Source organism: Elephantulus edwardii, unplaced genomic scaffold (genome assembly GCF_000299155.1).
Source record: "Elephantulus edwardii isolate Elephantulus edwardi_28Jun2011 unplaced genomic scaffold, EleEdw1.0 scaffold00394, whole genome shotgun sequence".
Taxonomy (NCBI): domain Eukaryota; kingdom Metazoa; phylum Chordata; class Mammalia; order Macroscelidea; family Macroscelididae; genus Elephantulus; species Elephantulus edwardii.
Window position 1 is genome coordinate 1,413,884 of NW_006400144.1, and position 332 is coordinate 1,414,215.

The window sequence follows — 332 nt, forward strand, 5'->3', positions numbered from 1 at the left end:
CTGTGGGGGATGGTTTATATCTGTGCACAAAAGCTTGGTGTGAAATATTCACAATTCAATGGCAATGAACACCAGGTTTTTATATAAAAATGGAATGACTGCGAGAGCGAGGATGCCGCAGTGCGAGAGCACCACAGCGCGAGAGCAAGGCCCCCAGATGGGAGAACGCTGCTGCCAGACGGGAGAACGCCGCCGTCAGACGGGGTTCCACCTCCAGACGGGGTTCCACCTCGAAAGGGACCTGGAAGAGACCCGGGAAGAACAACAGCCAGCCACCTACCACGGAACTCCAGAGGAGCGAAGACTGTGAGACCCCAGAGGAACGAAGATTA